The sequence below is a fragment of the Macaca thibetana genome, chromosome 9 (assembly GCF_024542745.1).
Source record: "Macaca thibetana thibetana isolate TM-01 chromosome 9, ASM2454274v1, whole genome shotgun sequence".
In the NCBI taxonomy this organism is placed as follows: domain Eukaryota; kingdom Metazoa; phylum Chordata; class Mammalia; order Primates; family Cercopithecidae; genus Macaca; species Macaca thibetana.
In genome coordinates, this window is record NC_065586.1 from 10,853,413 (window position 1) to 10,875,075 (window position 21,663).

The following is a 21,663-nucleotide window of genomic DNA, read 5'->3' on the forward strand; positions in this document are numbered from 1 at the left end:
CCTGTAATCCCAGCACTTTGGGAGGCCGAGGCGGGTGGATCACAAGGTCAGGAGATCGAGACCATCCTGGCGAACACGGTGAAACCCCATCTCTACTAAAAATACAAAAAAAAAAAAAAAAAAAAACTAGCCGGGCAAGGTGGCGGGCGCCTGTAGTCCCAGCTACTCGGAGGCTGAGGCGGGAGAATGGTGTGAACCTGGGAGGCGGAGCTGGCAGTGAGCCGAGATCGCGCCACTGCACCCCAGCCTGGGCGACACAGCGTGAGACTCCGTCTCAAAAAAAAAAAAAAAAAAAAAAGAATGGATGGGAGCAGTAGATGCTAACCCAGGAGTGGGGACGCTGCCAGGGGACCCAGCATAGAGGCGGGGGGAACAAGGTTATTTGGTGGAGGGGTAAGCTGACAGCATTTCCCTCCTTCGGCCTCATGCAGTAGCCTTGGGCCTCGGCGGATAAGCAGGTCTTAGGTATCATGGGAGGGAGGAAAGCAGGTAACTTGCCCTGAGTACCTGCTCTTGACCAGACCCCAGCATATGTCACCTATAGGCATCACAGCATTTTGTTAGGGAAGTGACAAGCCCTACCTGCGGTCTTCCAGCTTGTAAGACGAAGAGCCAGCTCTGCACCAAGGCCCATCTGATTTCCAGTTTACACCACGCTGTGTGCCCAGGACCGGAGACAAGTCAAGAGCTACCTGGGCCTGACTTAGGTGGGCTTGCCAGCACCGCTTTGAAGGTGAAATCCATGTTTAGCCACCTAGTCAGTATCAGGGAGCCTGGGAATGTCACTGGGGCTCAGTGGAGGCAGCCAGAGCTCCGGGAGCGCCTCTCTGGGTGTATTTGAGCAGTGAATGGTGTCACTGGCAGTCACTGGCATGAACCCTGCGGTGCCGTTGATCCCACACACCTAATGTCCTGGAGGAGTCACAGCGAGGGCCCATCAGCAGCCGCTCCAGGATAGAAGCCCCGGGAAAGGGGCTGTTAATGATGTTGACAAATTTCTGGCTGGGCTATTATGGGATGTTAATGCATACCCTCAAACAATATGTTTCCACCTCCCACGTTTTCCCCCTGCTGCTTTGATTGAGAAAACCATAGCGACCGAAAGTGCAAGATTTATACAAATTGTGTAGCAGGGGATTGGGCTGTAGGCAGGGGAGCCCCCTTGGGGAGGCATTTACCTTTTCAAAGTAGAGGGGAACAGGTGCTCTGGAACTGGCACGTAGCTGTGAGAGGGTGGGGATGGCATTCCTGAAGGGAAAGGTTACCCAGATTAACAACACTCCACTGAAAACCATGCCATCCTGGCTCTGTCATTAAAACAGGTGGCTGTCATTATGGCCTCTGGCTCATAATGGGAAGATAATACAGGCTGGGAGAGATTTATATAGGCCCCAGAAAGATGAAATTGCACATCAAGAAGGAAACAAGACATAAAGAGGACCAATTTGGGGAATTTCTCTCCCCATAGGAACGCACGTGATACTCATTAAGGGTGTAGAAATTGTGCCATTCTATCCAGAGGGTTAAATTACCTACAGAGCTTTCATTTATTCGGGTTTTATTTAAGTAGCCTTCAGGGAAGACTCCTTTTTCCCTCTTCGGATGTTTTCCTTCAGTTTAAGAGAGTAGTAAGCATAAAAATGTACTGTATATGATAAAACTTACCCTTTTCTTTCCCTGCAAATAATGTTGGCCTCTCAGTAGACTGTTGGAAATCAAAAGGTAGGGGGATATATGTTCTCTTTTTCTTTTCCTAAAGAGATAAAGTTTTAGGGTTTTTTTTGTTTTTGTTTTTGTTTTTAATTTAATAAACACTCACGTGGTGACTGCCAGGCACTATTCTAAGCCCCTGACAAATGTTAATTCATTTAATACAATAATACTTCTAAGGTAAGTTATTTTATTGACTCCATTTAGAGAGGAGGTATAGAGAAGTACAAACCCTCTGTACTTACCTAAGTTCATACAACTAGGACCTCATGCACTTGGGGTTGCCACCTATGCAGATTTGCTCCAGAGACTATGTTCTTAGCTGTCACAGTCCTCTGACTATACTGCGTCCGTTTCCATTTTAACAGGCATTTAAATGATCCATTTGTCCCATCTTTGAGTCTCTCTTCTGGCAAGAACACATTTTAAGATCTCTGCCCATGAGGAGTTGTTGCATTAAGGTCGATAAGATGGAAGGATGGCAGCTGTGCTGGAGCAGACAGTGGTGTTTTCCATTGCACAGGCATCTTTAGAATGTGCAGAGCATGTCACAGGCAGGCCTGGAAGGCTTTGCTGTCCTTGCTGTAGGATCGGAGAAGGCAAGGAAACCTTTCAGTCCGTTAGAAGCACACAGGCTCACTTTCAAACACAAAAGCTCAGCACACACTTACTCTAGCCAGCCCCTTACCTGCTGCAAAAAATCCTACCTTTCCATGCACGGTTGGAAGGACATTTCTCTGGCGATCCTGAGTGCATTTTTTCCTGAAGATTTAGAGCTGATTGGGCACAGATGGGAGGCAGGGTTATTTACCATTTTCCTCACCCTCCCTGTTCACCATTTGACACAAGAAATGAACAGCTCTTTTGCCTTACAAGGCATAGCCAGATTGCTAAGTAATTACCTTGATTTATGAGGGCAGGAATAGAAGGTAGCATGAAACATCATTTGTAACTGGGGATGGTCAGATTACCATTTCCCGAATTTGTCGATTATTTCATGTTGTGTTGAATTCCTAACAAGCATACGAAAGAGGGAAATGGTGTCCTATTACCTCTGTGTCCTCAGTGCCTAGAACAGTCCCTGGCTTTCAAGTTTATAGAATCAAGAAATGTATGAGGGAGTGAGCACCTACTGTGTAGTCTCCGCTAGACACCCGAATACCTTCAGCTTTCTGCTTTCAAGGTCATGAGTAGCGTAAGAAGACAAATACACACATCTTCACCACAAAAGAAAAATACGGCATTTGAGGAGAGAGAAAAATGCTTCCAGTTTGGGGCCATAGGAAAGTTTTCATGAAGAGTGTATTGGAGCAAGCCAGCAGAGGAGAGGTGGGACCCTGTAGGAGTTTGAGGCAAGAACGTCCAAGTATGATAGAAAAATCACAAAGAATTGCCCTTGGGGTGTGAGATATGTACAGATCATGCAAGGGAATGAGAAAGCTGGATGTAGGGTTGGACACATTGTATGGGTGCCCACTTAATTCAGAAATTCAAACATTCCAGAGGGTCTGGGCCTTTGTATTTTGCCAGAAACCTGGGCTCATCAGATCACACAGCTGGACAGTGGGCAAGTTCACATGGATGGAGAGATGGATGGAAACCACTTCCATAATACAGCCTGGTCTGCACCTTTTTCACCCATAGTCCTCCAGTTCTGTATTCTTGGTCCTCTATTCAATATCTCAGTACAAGCCCTGCTTCCCACCTGACCTCATGCTGCACCTTCTGCAGCCCAGGAGATGCCCTCTGGGAGTTTACATCCAGCCCTTATATGTCTCTCTTAGCCAGGGTAGTAGCAGAAAAATAGCTAGCCTTAGGAGCATGCCCTGTGAGCTAGGCCCAGAGCACCCTGCCCCGGAAGGAAAGGTTTGGATGGCTTCTAAATTTGGGGGCTGCTGTCCAAGCCACACCCTGTCTTGCGATGACACCTTCTGTGTTGGGCCTAAGACTTGATGTTCTGCTGTTTGATCAAGCTTTATATAAATTTATGGTCTTCAATTTAACCTTTGGCTAAATTGGTTGTTTTCTGGACATTTTAGAAGGATTCGAGAATGTTCAGAAAGCCAAGGCTACATGAAGCCTCCCTAGGGTGGGGGATGCTTCTCTGCATGAAGCTCCATAGCTTCCTTTCTGCACAGTAGTCAGAACCTCTGAGCACTTCCTCTTCATTCTCTACCTATCCACATCCCTAGGACGGGCAGACCCTCCTGCACAGGGGCTGTCACGTTTTTACGTTCTAAATCTTAGGGTCTTTCAAACTCTCCATGGTCCTTCTTAGCATGATCAAACCCCTGTCTGAATTCCTCCGCTGCTGGCATTGGCTGCCTCTGGCTTTCTGCAAAAACGCTTACCTGTCTCTGTACCCATCTAAAAGGTGAGTTTCCTGCTCCTGACTGTGGAGGAGGAGGAGCAACTCCTTCACGTGTTCCAGACACTGCCTAGACCTAGGTTCCCCTAAGTGAACATGCACACACAAACAGCAGGTGACAGCAGTATTTACCCAGAGAGAATTGGAGGAGGTGAGGGGACCATCTCTGAGAGAGAGAAGGGAAATTCAGGGTGAAAATATTTGCATGTGAAGTCTCACTTCATGGAGTTTGAGGGGGTCCTCTATACATGTGTTCCCTCATTCTCCAGGGCCACCTCCTCTCAGCTTTCTCCATCGCATCCCCTTCCCATATTCTCTCTCCTTTCATCCCTGTGCCACTCCCAAAGCCCCTGCACTTTCTAGAGCAATGTATCAGTCCCCAAACCCCACTCATGTCATGTGGATGACACGCCTCTAGGCGATCTCCCCAGGCCTGGCATCACCACTGTGGATAAGAGAGATGGGACATCCAGTGCCATGATGGAGGCCATCATGCCACAGAGGAGGGTGGCAGAAACTTCTCAAGCAGGGATGCATTAAGTTTTGTTTTGTCTTTTAAAAACCTCACCCAAAGGCCAGGCACGGTGGCTCATGCCTGCAATCTCAGCACTTTTGGATGCTGAGGCAGGTGGATCATTTGGGGCCAGGAGTTCAAGACCAGCCTGGCCAACACAGCAAAACCCCATCTCTACTAAAAATACCAAAACAAACAAACAAAAATTATCCAGGCTTGGTGGCAGGCACCTGTAGTCCCAGCTGCTCGGGAGGCTGAGGCATGAGAACCACTTGAAGCTGCGAGGCAGAAGTTGCATTGAGCCAAGATCACACCACTGCATTCCAACCTGGGTGACAGAGTGAGACTGTCTCAAAACAAAACAAAACACACACACACATACACACACAAGCTCACAAATTCAGACTCACTTTACATGACTTGGATCAGTTTTGACTGAAAACCCTTATTTTGCCTACCTGAGACATTCACATTCTTTTCAGGTTGATGGGGCTTTGCCTTTTTCAATGCTAAAAGGGCACAGCATCCCTTTTCTAACACTTGGTTGCTTGACAGTCTTCTCTGATTACCTTGGCAATGTCTGGGGCCATATATCATCACGCCTCCCTCTCCTGCTTCCTGAGTTTATCCCCTGGCTGCAGGAGGCGAGTTGAGGGTGTGCAGGTTCCCTGGGTTTCTCTACCTTGACCTTGTCTTCTTGAAGAGAGGCAGGAAGTTTGCACTGGGAAAGGGCCAGGGCCTGAACCGTGGTTCTGAGCATTTCTGAATGTTGGAGTTGCTAGAACCCCAGAGGTCATTAGTAAGAAGAACCCAGGCCGGGCGCAGTGGCTCACGCCTGTAATCCCAGCACTTTGGGAGGCCGAGGCAGGTGGATCACGAGGTCAGGAGATCGAGACGAGGGCATCCTGGTTAACACGATGAAACCCCGTCTCTACTAAAAATACAAAAAATTAGCTGGGCTTGGTGGTGGGCACCTGTAGTCCCAGCTACTCGGGAGGCTGAGGCAGAATGACATGAACCCAGGAGGTGGAGCTTGCAGTGAGCTGAGATCACGCCACTGCGCTCCAGCCTGGGCAACAGAGCAAAACTCTGTCAAAAAAATAAAAGAAAAAGAAGAAGAAGAAGAACCCAGTGCATTATGTGTGTTTGAGGACGGGAGGTGCAGGTGAGAGACTGGCCACTCTCATAGGCTTCTCTCTGTGGTCCCAGCAAGGGCTGGGTCTGAACAAACAAATGGGGCAAAAGGCTCCAAAGAGTCAGGATTTCACATGGGGACCCGGATAAAAACAAAGGAAATGTGTGATGGTCTCATAAACAGTGATAACTGCAGGAAGAAGTGATACCGTTCTTAATGTTCATTTTATTCTGTGTGTGTGAGGGAATACGTATGATTTCTTTAATAGCACCTTACCATGGGACTGCCTCACTCAGGGACGTACAGAAGAATGGCAGAATTGCAAGGATTTCATGAGGGTCACATGAAGAGGGACTCTGGGGACCATGAGTCCCCATTGCTGCTGCCCTCTTTTGGAAATTAGATATCATTTACTTATTTATCATTTTTGCACATCACATTGCAACTTTCCTGATTAAATTGCCTCGGCACAAGTACAAAATATGAAAGTTCAGTTAAAGTGTCTAAGACAGAACAGCAGCGGCTATCAGCGCGTATTAAATACGCCTCTACTGCAAAAAAGTGTGTCATGCGTGGCATCCGGAAATCTAGGCCTGTGCCGAGCCAAAGGAGAATTTCCGTGGAAAACACCTTGGCAGTCAAAGGTGAGAACAGTCAGATTTGAGCATTGTGGTGTGTGTATGTTGCAGTGGTTATTCTCTCATGATAGGATTGTGGTAACTCATGAAAATAGCTCCTGTTCCAATTTCAAATCCCTCTATTTCATGATCTGTTATTTAGCTAGACACTTGGTGTCTACAAAAACCAGCTACCAAAGCCATCAGAACAAATTCTTCAAACCACTGGGAACTCAACTTCAGCACCATCCTCCTTTTTTTTTTTTTTTTTCTTTTTAGAGATGGGGTCTCACTCTGTTGCCCAGGTTGGAGGTATGATCATAGTTCTCAACAGCCTTGATCTTTTGGGCTCAAGCCATCTTCCCACCTTGGCTTTCTGAGTAGCTGGGACCATAGGCACACACCACCACACCCAACTATATTTTTGTAGAGAGAGGCTTCTTGCCACGTTGCCCAGGCTAGTCTTGAACTCCTGGACTCAAGTGATCCACCTGCTTCGGCCTCCTGAAGCACTGGGATTACAGTCATGAGTTACTGTACCTGGCCCTTCTCCAACACACAAAAAAGATTGTTATAGTATCAAATATTCAAGCCCTTCATTGTAAAAAGTTTCTGTTTGGTGAACAGACACCAGCAAAGGGGAAGGGTGATTGAGTGGCTGAGGGTGGCTCCATGCCATTTTACTCCTCCAAGGACACTAGTTTTAAAGGTTGAAAACCACAGCCCTCACATTTCACTCGGTGTTCAGTCTTTCCACTTCACCTAGTATCTGCCCCTTAGAGCCAGCCCTTGAGTAAAGAGGAAAGAAAAAGGTTCATGCTTTTCCATTTAAATCAAACTCTACTCTCCTAGAAAGACAGGAGAAGAAATAAAGAGATTCCTTGGGTTCTATCCACCTACCCAACCCAGGCCCAGCCTTTCTCCTCCTATGGGCCCACCAGTCCAAACACAATGAAGTCAGCATCAAGCTGGCACAAGAGGGGAAGGGGCATTAGGTGTGAAGAGACCTCTGGATCCCATCTCCAAAATGCCAGGTACCTCCTACACTGACCAATGGCTCCTCGGTCTTCTGCATGCTGAGCTGCTGGAATTGGCCGGCAGGCCACAGAACACCTTGCAATCTATGATCCCAGAGAGAGAGGAGAATGGAGTCCAGGTGGCACCCTCTATGAGCACCATGTTCAGTGGCTACCCTGAGTCATCAGCTGAAGCCCCAGAGCTGCTCTGCAGGCATCCAAGGGGCGTATCTTCAGCTCTTTTCAAATGTCAGAAAATGGCAACCGGGAATTACTATGCCAGTATTAGCACCTTGGTTGTACGATCTAAGAAAAGAATCACGTCACGGCCGGGCACGGTGGCTCACGCTTGTAATCCCAGCACTTCGGGAGGCCGAAATGGGCGGATCATGAGGTCAGGAGAATCGAGACTATCCTGCTAACACAGTGAAACCCCGTCTCTACTAAAAATACAAAAAATTAGCCGGGTGTGGTGGCGGCGCCTGTAGTCCCAGCCACTCGGGAGGCTGAGGCAGGAGAATGGCAGGAACCCGGGAGGGCGGCGCTTGCAGTGAGCTGAGATGGCGCCACTGCACTCCAGCCTGGGCGACAGAGCGAGACTCCGTCCCCCCCAAAAAAAAGAACCACGTCACAACAAACTCATTACCCTTCCTCGCTGAAGTTCCACACCCACAATGCGCTTTTCTCATCACAGCTCTGTGATCCAGACCAACTCTGAAAAGAGCCGAACTCCTATGCCTTTGAAAAATGGGGTATTGGACCAGACTCCAAAGACAGGAGCTACAGTTGTGCGTGGCTTCAGCGCGGGAGCCTCTTGAGGTGGAGGAGGGAATTATGAAAAGAGAAGAAAGGCAGTGAGCGGGGAAGGAAGTCAGGAATGAAGGCTTCCGGCCACTGGACTCAGGAGAGGAAGTTAGCGCAGAATAGATTCCTGGAGAGTGGCTTTTCCTGGGAAGTCCCAGAGTCTCCACAGGGTGTTTCCTTCTCTACACAAATAGACACTTTAACATCTGTGCGTGTCTATGTCTATCTACATATATTTATTTACAGAGAATTAATGAGTATGAGATGGTCCAGAAAAAAAAAAAAAAAAAAAAAAGAGACGGGGGATTGTAGTTATTTAAGTAGCTGCTTTAAGGTTATTTTTAATCAGGCATTTGTATAATGTAATTATGGCCAATGAGCTTATAGGAGAAAAGTGCAGTTGAAAAAGGAAATTAAGCAAAGATAGAACAGATAAATGATGCCTGACTGTTTTTCACCATTTGGTCCATATGTAATTAATTTTCCTCATTCCTCCCGTAATCAGGCATCCAGAATTATCTCTACATTTTTAAAGGGCTCAGGTTTGCTACTAGTAAAAGATGATGCTTCAGAACAGATTGGTGAGTTGGTTCAGATGTCTCCATAATGGAAACACAGTCGTAAAAATGCCATCACCTTCACATTGTGAGAAGATAAAATGCAATGCTCATCACGGATGAATGGTTACTCTCGTTCTGTCCTCGAGCCACAATCAATTGTACATCATTAAAAAGACACAAAATCTTTACTAATTAGCTTTTATGATTATATTGTTATTGTATTGAGGCTTTTAAAGCATTGGAAATCAAGGAGATAGGATGCCCACAGAAGAGAATTCTGTGGCAAGGGAGGAAAATACAGTCCATCACTCATGTCATCTTCAGAAACTTTCACTGTATACCATCTATAATTACCATCTATAATTTTTATCTCAATTCACTCTTCAGATTAATATTTTTGGTTAATGAGTGACAACTGGTAAGGAGAGGGAGAAGAATATTGAGTGTGCCTTCACACTCGAAAGAAATTTAGCTGTTGAAGTTATCTAACAAGAATAATTGTTCATTTTCTCTTTGCTTGAAATCTTCAAGACTGCTGTTATAAATCCCACCTACACTTCCTTGTATATCGTTCTTCTCTAAGTGTAAAAAAATACAGTTCATCCAGTTAAAAAGAAGTTAGAGCCATACCTTCCACCAGGATTAATTTCAAATGGATCAAACACTTTAAATGAAAAATACAAAATAATAAATTTATCAGAAGGAACCATGGGAGAATTCTTTTATGATATCAGAGTGGGGAAGACTTTTTGAAACCATCAGACAAAACCCAAAAGCCGTAAGAGAAAAATTAGATAAATTCAACTACATTTTGAAAAATTCTGCTTGGCAAACTAACATACAGAACAAAAACACCATAAGCAAAGTAAAAAAATAAATGACAAACTAGAAAAAAACATTTGTAGTTCATTTCATAAGCCTGCTATTGAAAATATATATCAAGAGTTGCTATAAATCAAAATGACAAAGACTAGTAGACCAATAGAGAAACAGGCAAAGGGTATGAATAATCATTTTACTGGAAAAGGTATTGAAATTATTTTAAAACATGTGAAAAGATGCATTGCACACTCCTAATAAAGCAAATGTAAATTAAACTCCATCATGATACCGCCTTTTGATGATCAGATTGGCCAAAGTCAGAAAATTTGACAACAGATTGTGTCAATGATGGGGTGAGAAACAGCCTCCCCTCTCCCATTGTGGATAGGAGCATAAATTGGCACAAAATCTATAGAGGGCAATTTGGCTATTTATTTATTTATTTATTTTGAGATGGAGTCTTGCTCTGTCACCCAAGCTGGAGTGCAGTGGCACGATCTTGGCTCACTGCACCCTCCGCCTTCCTGGTTCAAGGAATTGTCCTGCCTCAGCCTCCTGAATAGCTGGAATTACAGGCGCATGCCACCATACCCAGCTAACATTTGTATTTTTTTAGTAGAGGCGAGATTTCACCATGTTGGTCAGGCAGGTCCCGAACTCCTGACCTTGTGATCCTCCTGCCTCAGCCTCCCAAAGTGCTGGGATTACAGGCGTGAGCCACCGCACCTGGTCAATTTGGCAATTTCTAACTAAATGTCAAATGTACCATTTTCTGATCCAGCAGTTCCACTTCTAGGAATTTATCTTACAGATGCATTTGTTCAAAAAGAGTTATTTAAAAGTTATCTATTCCTGCCCTGTTTGTAGAAGCAAACGGTAGAAAACATCTTCAACACCTGTCAATAAGGAACTTGTTAAATTATGAACCATCAATTCAGTGGAATACTATGATTCAGTAAAGTGAAAATAATGATGTTCTTTACTGATTTGAAAAAATTCCACAAGATATATGATTGAGATTTTTTAAAAAGCAGCATATAGCAAAGAATACATAAATATGCTATATCTTTTGTTCCAAAGGGATAAAGAAAATATACTCGTGCATTTGTTGTTTTAAAAAGATAAATCATAATCCACAGTTCTTAGAAGATCAGCTGCCTATTTCAAAGGCTCCAAATAGCTTAGCAGTTTTATTTCTGTGATCTTTCCTTCTGGTTTGAGCAATCTGTGTAAGGTTAAATGTATATTTTTTAAAGTATCATTTATTGATTGCCTGCTAGGGCTTTAAATTTGTCATTCACCTCTCTTTAAACCTCACAACAACTGCCAGAAAGATGGTGTTCTCTCCATGTTATTGATGAGAAAACAAACTCAGAGGTAGTAAGTAACTTGCTCAAGGCCACATGGCTAAGAAATTGCAAAGCCAGTATTTGAACTCATGTCTTTCTGGAACTAAAGTGTGTGTGCTTCCCGCTCAACCACACAGTGTGAGTATGCCTCACCTGCCTTTGGGGGCCTCATGTGAACTGATAACTGGCATTTTCACCTCTGGTTGTGCATCAGGGACTTTGCAGCTTCCTGAGGCTCAACCCAGATCTCTTGAATCTGACCCCATGAAATAGAGCTTTTGCACGTGGCTTTCTCAGAGCTCTTTGAGAGAGCCTGAAACACAGTTCAGAACCACTGCTACCCAGTGAAGCCATAACAGCACATACACTCGACATATGAACTCATTCAACCGTCAGCCACCTGTGTGGAGTAGGTACTGTTACTATAACCATTTCATGGATGCAGGAGCTCAGGCTTAGAGAGTTTGAATACTGTGCCCAGGTCACACAGCAATTAAAGTGAGCTGGGGCTGAAATGTAAGCCCAGATAGTCTGCCCCCTAGGACCATGATTCATCATACTGTATTTTTAGCCAACTACTCTGCGCATATACAGCAATTTCAATAATAAAACAAGAACCAGACACTAGGATATTGTCGTAGGAAGATTCTGTGTTCATGCAGGTTGAGGTCAAAGGCATCACGGGGTCCCTTCAAGTCACTCAGGAGGAAACGGAAGCTCCAAGAGGCAAAGCGACTTGCTAGCATCCCATGCCCGACCCCAATAGTTTAAACACTCGCCCGAGTCTCCCCGGTTCCCGCTAGGTCCATCACTGCAAATCAAGTCATCATTGGGAATCGTTCAGACCTAAGTTAGGAAAGATTACACTTGTTACAAAGAAATGGAGAAGAAAGGGCAACCGAGAATCCATTTGCCCTGGCTTTTAAATTCGTCTGATATGGATGGGTCTGTTTACAGATATTTTTATAGCAACATCCTTCTTCTGTTTCTCCTCTAAGTTTGATGGGGAGCTTACTGAGCGTCGATACTGAGTTATTTTCCTTCATTGCTGCCACAAAACTACCCTTAATAAGAAGTGAAAGAAAGAAGAATGGAAGCTTACGGCGTCTCTGCTCTGTTTCTTCAAGAGAGCGCCATAATCAAAATGTAAGGGCTTTAAAACGCTTTTCTGGAGAAAATGCTTTCCTGTCACGAGTGGGAAGTGTTCCAGGTGCTTTATTGACTTGCATATTTGTCTCCCTTTTTAGCAGTTATTTTATCCTGGATGGAGGCCATCAGATGGCCACAATTTTGGAAGCAGCCCAGACTTGGATCTAATCCTGTTTCTGCTGCTTTTAAGCAGTGTGACCCAAAGCACTTTCTTACCTTTTCTGAACCTCACTGTTAACTTCTCTACCATAGTGTTAAATAATATCTGCTAGACAGGTCTTTGAGGTGATTCAGGGAACCAAATGCAAAAGGACCCATGAAAGTGGGTTGCTGGTCGGGCACAGTGGTTAAAGCTTGTAATCCCAGTGCTTTAGGAGGCCAAGTCGGAGGATTGCTTGAAGCCAGGAGTTCAAAACCAGCTTGGGCAACATAGCAAGATCTCTGTCTCTACAAAAAGAAAAAAAAAATTAATTAGCTGGGTGTAGTGGTGTACACCTGTAGTCCCAGCTATTTGGGAGGCTGAGGCTGGAGGATCACTTGAGCCCAGGAGGTCAAGGCTGCAGTGAGCTTTGATTGCACTGCAGCACTCCAGCCTGGGCAGTAGGCAAGACACTGTCAGAAAGAAAGAAAGAAAGAAAAGAAAGAAAGAAAGAAAGAAAGAAAGAAAGAAAGAAAGAAAGAGAGAGAAAGAGAGAGAGAGAGAGAGAGAGAGAGAGAGAGAGAAGGAAGGAAGGAAGGAAGGAAGAAAGAAGGAAAGAGAGAGAGAAAGAAGGGAGGGAGGGAGGGAGGGAAGGAGGAAAGAAAAGAAAGATAGGAAGGAAGGAAGGAAGGAAGGAAGGAAGGAAGGAAGGAAGGAAGGAAGGAAGGAAGGAAAGGAAGGAAGGAAGGAAAGGAAGGAAGGAAGGAAGGAAGGTAGGAAGGAAGGAAGGAAGGAAGGAAGGTAGGAAGGAAGGAAGGAAGGAAGGAAGGAAGGAAGGAAGGAAGGAAGGAAGGAAGGAAGGAAGGAAGGAAGGAAGGAAGGAAGGAAGGAAGGAGAAGGAAGGAAGTGTGGAAGGTCCTCTTAGAATGAGAAGGCCTTCCTATAACCTCCATGAGTGGCCCCACCTCTGCCATCTAAGCACTTCAATCACGTGTGTCTGCCGGAGTCTCGCTCTGATTTGCAGGGCCGGATCTCAGCTCACTGCAAGCTCCGCCTACGCCATTCTCCTGCCTCAGCCTCCTAGCTGGGACTACAGGGGCCCCACCTCGCCCGGTGTAGAGACGGGGTTTCACCATGTTAGCCAGGATGGTCCGATCTCCTGCCATCGGCCTAAGCACTTTACAGGATTGAGCACGTGCCCGGCCCACGTAGACTCTTGCACAAGGCAGCTCTGGAAGTATTTAGAGACATCTACCTTCTCCCCTAATCCTCTCTTTGCTGTGCCTCTCAGGAGTTCCTGACATTTCCACAAATAAGTCTTAGTCTCTTTACCATTTAACCAGTTTCCCACTAATTCACTCAAACTGATTTATGTATTTAGATATGACCTCAGGTGCCAGTAAAGTTATTGAAAGAAGTACATTACAGGTAATGGTACATTAGCGCTGTGATCGAATTAACATTCTTTTTGTGCCTGTGTCTCCTCTGGGATTCATTCACTCTCGCTGAAGGATGATCCCGGATGCCTTCTGTTTGAATGTAAGAGGATGAATTGATTCACCTGTGAGGCAATGTGAGTTAAGGCCAGAAGAAACCCTACTGGAATTAACTAGGGTCTACTTTAAACAACCATCAGGCCACCAGGCATTTGTTCCATTGATTGCTTCAGTCCTTCTTTCTCCCCATCCCTCCTCTCTCCCTAGATAGAGGGCAGAGAGGTCAAAGTCAGTGGGTGACCTCTTATGTGAAGAACACGTTCAGGATCACTTCTGCGCTCCCGACATAGTAAAATGACTAATAATTGGCGAAAGTCTCCAGCTTCTCCTTGCTCACATGTCTTCAAAAGAGTTGGTAGCTGGTGAACAGAAACTGGTTTGAAAGTCAGGACAAACACGGGCCCTTTAGCTCACAAACCACCTTTTTCGTCAGTTTTCCCCATCTTCCTAATTGGGATCACATTCTCTGCTACATCTTCTCACCATCCCATGGTGAGATGATACGAAACTAAGCACTTGAATCACTTCAAGTTGTTACGAAGAAAGTCATTTTATGTCACCATTTTTGTTATGTGTTTCAGGGGAGCGCTATGACTTAAGGAATGCGTATGAAGTCTTCACCAGGTTGGGGGTGAAGTAAGCAGATTAAATGTGAGTGATTCTTTAGGAGTCACTGAGTCTAGCGGAAAGCTCTATTTTATCAAAGAAATGTTTAGACTCAAAAAAGCGTGTATTGGTCTCTTCTCTGTCCATCTGTCTAGAGAGAAGGGTGGATAAAGGGAATTTGACAAGTTTCAACAAGAAAGAAAAACTTGCTCAAGCATGAGGGAGAGGTTTTGCTGAAATCTGTGCTTGGCTTTTTCCCAGAAATATCACTTTTCCTGGGCTTTGCAGCTGAATTCTCTGGGATCTATCCTCAGAAGTCCTGTGTGTCCCAATTCATCTGCTTTTAGAATGAACCACATTTTAAAAGGGGAAAATAGAACAAACGGTGGAGTCAGGGAGATGGAAGTGAGAAACCCAGCCATCTGCCCAAGATATTTTGCACCCCAACTTGGGATTCTCCAGAGCTAGCACATGGAATGTGGAGCATTATGGAGAAACGGTGACAGAGGGCCTCTAAGTTGGAGAGCTGCTGCTCTGCCCTCATTTGGAGGCATCCTCTCGTGTTCTGCCTCTCAACTGTGTTAGAAAACCAACAAAGATAGCTGGGCATGGTGGCTCAGAGCTTTGAGAGGCCAAGGCAAGAGGATCACTTGAGCCCAGGCATTCAAGACCAGCCTGGGCAACAGAGCAAGACCTCATCTCTAGAAAAAATTTAAAAATTAGCCAGGCATGGTGGTATGTGCCTGTCAGTCCCAGCTACTCAGGAGGCTTAGGCAGAAGAATAGCTTGAGCCCAGGAGTTTGAGGTTGCAGTGAGCTACGATCACACCACTGCACTCCAGCCTGGGTAACACAGCAAGACCTAGTCTCTAAAAAAAAAAAAGACAAAACGAAGAATAGGGCCACAACAACACCGCAAGGTATGTATGTATAGTGCTTTGGTTGACATTTACAAGACAAGGCAAAACATTTTTTCAGTCTCAAGAAGTCTTGGATCCAGGCTGGGCACGGTGGCTCACACCTGTAATCCCAGCACTTTGGGAGGCCGAGGTGGGCAGATCATTTGAGGTCAGGAGTTCGAGACTAGCCTGACCAACATGATGAAACCCTGTTCTACTAAAAATACAAAAAAATTAGCCGAGCGTGGTCACGGGCACCCGTAGTCTCAACTACCTGGGAGGCTGAGACAGGAGAATCACTTGAACCTGGGAGGCAGAGGTTGCAGTGAGGTGACATTGCACCACTGTACTTCAGCCTGGGCAACAGAGCGAGACTCCATCTCAGAGGAAAAAAAAAAAGTCTTGGATCCATTTTAATACCTTTTGTGGCACTTCACATGAGGAATCTGTGCTTATCAGTTATCAAAGTAAGGAAGAATTTATTATGACCCACTAGCTTCAATATATGGTGTAGTCCCTTTAATGAAAGACTGATCATCTTCCACAAGTGTTTACTCAGCATTTTAAACACTTTGAGTTCCTCTCAGAAGAAAACAATTTTTTTAAAAAAAGTGTTCCATGCATTTTCCAAGGGAGAAAGATAAGGTTTCAACTGGACGACTTGTCCAACATGGAAAACCAAACATGGATGGCGGGGATGTTCTTGAATCTCCAGCCCATGTTGGTTAGTGCAGCCCTACTTTCGAAGCATGTAATATGCTTTCAGAAAGCATATTCTATTTTTCCTCCTTGCATCTTTCTAGTCCATCCGCAGAAGGTGCTGTCATCATGTAAGTATTGCCTGGCCTCTTCGGAGACACGTAATGCCCCATACCCCAGAGGAAATGACTTTAGATTGTTTCCCTTTGTGGCAAATGTGTCTGCTTGAAAAATGTCTTCTGGATGAGAAAGCATGGGGTAGGTGTGAACTGTTACAACATTGAATTATCGTTTTCCTTTTCAATTAGCACCAGTCACCGCCACCTTGTGTGACCAACACTGAAAAAAGATTTGCATCAACATGCTTTTATTCCAGCACTGTGGTTATCAACATAAGCATGAGCTTTCAGGGTTCCTGCTACAGGCTTTCAAACTCTCCAGCCACTCAGGATGGCATTACATTGCAACCGGGATGTTACAGCCGGATAGTATGCTTCCTAGGCGACCATTCATTGGTGGTAGACCCCTCCCTGGGGACGCTGGAACTCAAAAGGGATCCGCTCATTACAGCTGGTGAGCTTTCTATTAACGGTGCTGCAAGAACAAAGGTGGAGGCATTGAAGCAACTTGTGCTTCTCTCTTCATCACAACCCACCCTTATGGCGGGAAAAGTCTTCTTGATCATTCAAACCGTTTGAAGACAGCACTCTTCTTCAGGAATTGAACTGAATGTGCTGCCATCCTAGGGCAAAAACTCCCAACTGACCGGTACTCACATTTTTGGTCCAGTACCCCTCCTATAGAAACATTATACTGTTAAAGCTAGTTTTTAGAACATTCTGTCAAATAGAAACCTTTATTAATTGATATGACCATGCTTCACTGGGCATAGTGAAAATTGAGGTTCATAAGGGTGACCTGGAGCCCATAAAAAATTCTGAAATGTCTTGACTCATCAGAGAAAGATTAAAATATGTCCAGTGTTGTTTTAGTGTTACATGTATTTTGTTGTATTGCATACCTGGCAAATTGGTAATGCGTACCCAGTATGTTTGATAATACTGTATTAAACAGAGTATTTGATCTGATGCGACATCCCATTTCCTAACAGAGCAGAACAGCAGAGACTTATTAGAGCCGGCTGGTTGTTCAGCTCAAGGCAGAGTTGGGTGATTCTTATATGTTACGGCGAACCTAATAGGTATACGTTAGCATCTGCCTCCTTTTTCCTTTTTAACTGGGCATTAGCTTTGTACATTTCAACGTAATAGGCACATTTAGAGGCACACTATAACTAGTCGTGCCCCTAGACAGACGCCTCTCTGCTCCTAAATTTCTCAAAGTCTGGCATTCTCTTTGGCTAAAAGGTTAAAGAGGACATGAGGATGAGACGGCTGTCATTGCTCTAATATTTCTGCCTATTTCATTAGCACAGCCCCCAGCTGCCCAATGCACTTTGAATTCCGATATGGTCTTCTTACAAGTAATATTTTTTAGGTCAGAAAAGGCCAAAGAATTAATTTGAAATTGGAAGGCATCTGTTGTTCTTCTTCCTAAAAAAAAAGAGAAGTGGTAAGTTCTTTAAGTAGGTGAGGGGATTTGGAGTAGGAAGATGCAGTAATGATTTCAAGTTTATAGGAGACCCAAAGGAAAGCTGACCTCATTTTATTGGCAGAAGATTACACTGTGTATTTATAGTTTGTGATATTGACTTCCTGAAGAGAAAATCTAAAAATGTATTGTGAATGTTACCATATTAAAGTAAGGAGTGGGTGATATTCTCGTCCAGGTGAATTTCTTTGTTTGACAAATTTAAACAATGGTCTCAGTAACATGAAAGAATTTGTTTAAAAAATGTTTGTAGGCCAGGTGCAATGGCTCATGCCTGTAATCCCAGCCCTTTGGGAGACTAAGTTGAGCAGATCACTTGAGGTCAGGAGTAAAATACCAGCCTGGGCAACATGGCAAAACTCCATCTTTACTAAAAATACAAAATTAGCTGAGCGTGGTAGTGGGCACCTATAATCCCAGCTACTCAGGAGGCTGAGACATGAGAATGGCTTGAACCCAAGAGACAGGGCAGAGCTTGCAGTGAGCCAAGATGGCACCACTGCACCGCACCCTGAGCAACAGAGCGAGACTGTGTGTCAAAAAATAAAAATAAGAAAAGAAAGTTTGAAATCTTTCCCACATTATTTAATTTTGGCTTCTGAAGTTAATCTTTCATTGTCTTCCTGGGTATACATTTTCCTTTTCCTTCCCTCAGATCTTTTTTTCCCACCTAAGTATGCATGAAAACCAAAAAACTAATCTCAAGTTAACAAAGGCTGTCCTCTTACAGCCAGGTGTGGTGACTCATGCTTGTAATGCAGTACTTTGGGAGGCCGAGGCAGGAGGATCACTTGAGGCCAGGAGTTCAGGACCAGCTTGGGCAACATTATAGGAGACCCCATCTCTACCAAAAAAGAAAAGCAGGAGGGAATGAGGGAAGGAGGGAAGGAGGGAGGAAGGGAGGGAGGGAGGGAAGGATGGAAAGAAGAGATGAGAAGGGAGGAGAGGGGGAGGGAGAGGAGGAAGAAGAAGAGAAAAGAAAAGAAAAAAGAGGGAGGCTCTCCTCTCTCATTTCTAACCCACAGGTGCCATAGCACCGCATAGCAGAGGTTTCAGACAAAACCAAATGGGATTCTGGGTACAGCACCATCTCCCTGCCCTGTCTCCTCTGCTTTCTGTGGCCACTCACAAAGCCTTGAGGGTCTCTTAGAACCAGTATTTGTTTTAGGATAAGACCAGAATTCTGCCCTAAGGGGCTTTCGTGCTTGAAGTATCAAACAAAGTATACCGTAACAAGAAATTTCCTCTTCAGCTAGGCATAGTGACTCACACACATAATCCCAGCACTTTGGGAGGCCAAGGCCAGATAATTGCTTGAGGCCAGGAGTTCAAGACCAGCCTGAGCAGCAGAGCAAGACCCCATCTCTGCAAATAAAAAATATTAACCAGGCATGGTGGTGGACACACCTGTAGTCCCAGCTACTTGGGAGGCTGAGGTGGGAAGATGGTCTGAGCCCGGGAGTCTGAAGCTTCAGTGAGCCATGACTGGGCTGCTTCATTCCAGTCTGGGTGATAGAGCAAGACACTGTCTCTAAAAAAATTAAATGTCTTTTTCAACAACTAAAGAGAGGAAATGAAGGAAGAAGGGAGGTGATAGGGAAAAACTAGGAGAAAAAAATGTGATATTTCTTCCCAGCCTTCCAATGGTCACTCAAACCCTCAGCCGATGCTGAAGTCGATTGCATTTTGCTACGTGGCCATTTATTGCTTATGCTTTAGGGGTCATGTTTTCATCAAACGTGCAACACCATCTTGGTAAGTCAAATGGGTTGTACTTCCCTATAAGGAAATTCTGTTTTGTTTTGTTGTTTTGTTTTGAAATGCGGTCTCGCTCTGTTGCCCAGGCTGGAGTGCAGTGGCACAATCGCGACTCCCTGTACCCTTCGCCTCCTGGGTTCAAGCAACTCTCCTGCCTCAGCCTCCTGCCTCAGCCTCCTGAGAAGCTGGGATTACAGGCATACGCCACCACACTTAGCTAGTTTTTGTATTTTTTAGTAGAGATGAGGTTTCACCATGTTGGCCAGGCTGGTCTTGAACTCCTGACTTCAAATGATCCACCCACGTTGGCCTCCCAAAGTGCTGGGATTACAGGCATGAGCCACTATACCCAGCCAGGACATTGTTTTATTCAACACTGAAAAAAAATTCTCTTCTCTTTCACACTTGAGGCTGTCATCTTTAACTCTGTCTTCTTAATGGGGCTTTTAACGTTTCTCACCACTGACGGTTAGAGCTTTTCCTGGAAATTTGTCAGAAGTGCATGTACAAACAATCCACATGGCTAAAAACTAGAGAAATGTACATGAAGAATTGGAGGAGAATGCACGCTGCCCTGCTTTCACCTGACAGTGTGAAGTCTTTCCATAGCTCCCCTATGCATGAGCCTGTATTTATCTGTCCATCCTGCCGTATAATCTATAAAATGAAAAAGCAGCTCGTTAACTGGATTTAATTTACGGCTTTTGAGCAAAAGTACCAAATTGAAGTCAGAGTTAAGGTCCTTCATAGTTAAAGCCACCTAGGTAAGGTGAAGAAGGGGCTTGTCCTCCTGAAATGGTCAGTGTGGCCATGTTGATCCAAATCTAGATGTAGCAATGGATTTTCTACCCGTTCCCATTCCAGTGTATCTATCTATGTCCTCAATGGAGATGCCTCAGAAACACATTTCCTGAGTTCTCTCCATATTCACAGCTGTCTGAAAAGGTTCAGAAGGATTCTTTCATAAACTTGAATCTAAATCTAATACCGTGTGCTCCCACTCAGCCAGAAAACGTAAATCTGAATCGGAGAGACAATAGAGTAGATATTATATTAGTACAATATTAGCATGATAAAGCATGGTCAATAAAAAAGGAAGAGCAGAGCACTATTCAGATAATATTATTTTGCAATTATTGGACAAGTTTGTAGTTAAAACCTCCTTTGAAAGCCATGGGGTTCCTTTACCTTACAAGAGAAGTTCTGGAATCTTTTTCTCAGGCTCCCCTTTTTCACCCTCAGCATGGTGTTAAGGGTGAATTTGATCATGCCTCTAAAAGTGTTTATGTTTATCAGACTCTAGCACTCAAGAAATTGAAACTATGTGGACTGATGTGATGAGTGATTAAGGGGGTAAACTGACCACTTTTTGAAGGTGTTTTAACACTTTCAGACCTTTAAGATATCATTTCATGCCTTCAAAAAGGTAATTTGCTAAATGGTACTTTTGTAACTTAAAAGAATTAATGACCACCCAAAGTGAGCAAATTATTTTCTTTTTCACTTTAAGGTCAGGCCTATGGAATTGTAAGTGAGGCCATCCACCTTTCAAAGGGATTTTATTTTATGTCCTCTTAGCAACTTAAAAAATATCATTTTGAGAGCAGAAGAAAGCCTGGGGCTTTTGATTTTCCGTTGTACATTTCCAGATACTTCCACAGAAGAAATAAGAAAACACATTTTCTAAAATTTTAAATTGAATATGAACCTTCTCATAGTGCCACTTTGGAACGAACAAAATCCTGAAACCTCTCATGCAGAAGCAGTGCAGCTCTTTAAACCAAGCAATAATAATAATAGCAAACATCTAACTTTTATATAACATTTTAAACTTGGAAGATGGAAAATGCTTTCACATCCCACGATCTTATGGTGCCAATTATGAATTAGCTATGAAGAGCTTTCTTCTGGTCAATGGGAAAAGATTTCAGCTGGACATGAAAAAAACTCTTAGCTCTCACAGTAGTAATACTAGCGTGGCTTAATGAGAAAAACCATGCAGTCATTGTCTCTGATGTTTAAAACAGCATATTTACATATACAATTCAATTTACTCCAACCCAATTCTTAGAGCCCAGGGAAAAGAGGCTTTTCCCTCTCGTTTCTCATTTGCTAGAAGAATATCTTGCCTTTCCATCAATATTATTTATTTGTTAGGCAAATGTTGAATCATGTCTGAATTGATAGAGGCCGATGAGTATGGCCCTCTGTCTTGAATATCCTATGGTACGGTTTGATTGGTACAAAGTTAATTACTTATGTCCTGTCAGTTTTCTGTTAATTTCATGCGCGTCAGCTTCCCCAAAGTACTTGAAAATTCTTAAAGACGAAACTCATTCTTGAAGCTATTTTTGGATTCTCCCCAGGGGCTATTACATATAGGACACTTAAAACAGCTTTAATTGATCCGTA

The 21,663-nt window shown here is 44.2% G+C and overlaps 1 protein-coding gene and 1 long non-coding RNA gene across 5 annotated transcripts in view; both read left to right on the forward strand.

Moving 5' to 3' along the window:
* The window catches only part of CELF2 (CUGBP Elav-like family member 2), an 866,203-nt gene that overhangs the window by 473,742 nt on the left and 370,798 nt on the right, over positions 1-21,663 (forward strand). The gene's annotated exons all lie outside the window — the stretch shown is intronic.
* On the forward strand, positions 283-9,954 carry LOC126962003 (uncharacterized). Its single transcript, XR_007728560.1, has 2 exons — positions 283-8,179; positions 8,670-9,954. It is a non-coding gene; the product is annotated as an uncharacterized LOC126962003 (long non-coding RNA).